The sequence below is a fragment of the Nematolebias whitei genome, chromosome 23 (assembly GCF_014905685.2).
Source record: "Nematolebias whitei isolate Nwh7 chromosome 23, NemWhi1, whole genome shotgun sequence".
NCBI classification, from domain to species: domain Eukaryota; kingdom Metazoa; phylum Chordata; class Actinopteri; order Cyprinodontiformes; family Rivulidae; genus Nematolebias; species Nematolebias whitei.
This window is the reverse complement of record NC_056520.1, coordinates 989,224-989,870: the sequence shown is the minus strand read 5'-3', so window position 1 is coordinate 989,870 and position 647 is coordinate 989,224. Positions and strand designations below refer to the sequence as shown.

The 647-nt window shown below is 32.5% G+C and overlaps 1 protein-coding gene across 2 annotated transcripts in view; it reads right to left on the bottom strand.

Annotated features, from left to right (window-relative positions):
* The window catches only part of LOC119428876 (R3H domain-containing protein 1), a 62,359-nt gene that overhangs the window by 11,429 nt on the left and 50,283 nt on the right, over nt 1–647 (bottom strand). The window lies entirely within an intron of this gene.

The following is a 647-nucleotide window of genomic DNA, read 5'->3' as shown; positions in this document are numbered from 1 at the left end:
GCGTCTAGTATTTATTACAGGCGTCTAGTATTTATTACAGGCGTCTAATATTTATTACAGGCGTCTAATATTTATTACAGGCGTCTAATATTTATTACAGGCGTCTAGTATTTATTACAGGCGTCTAGTGTTTATTACAGGCGTCTAGTGTTTATTACAGGCGTCTAATATTTATTACAGGCGTCTAATATTTATTACAGGCGTCTAGTGTTTATTACAGGCGTCTAGTGTTTATTACAGGCGTCTAGTATTTATTACAGGCGTCTAGTATTTATTACAGGCGTCTAGTATTTATTACAGGCGTCTAATATTTATTACAGGCGTCTAATATTTATTACAGGCGTCTAGTATTTATTACAGGCGTCTAGTATTTATTACAGGCGTCTAATATTTATTACAGTCGTCTAATATTTATTACAGTCGTCTAGTGTTTATTACAGATTCCTCTTTCTTATTTTAATAAAATTCCTGGTAGTCATGATGTTTTCTCTGTAGTTTACATGTAGTTTTTGATAGTCATGATGTTTTCTCTGTAGTTTACATGTAGTTTTAGATAGTCATGATGTTTTCTCCGTAGTTTACATGTAGTTTTTGATAGTCATGTTTTCTCCGTAGTTTACATGTAGTTTTCGATAGTCATGATGTTT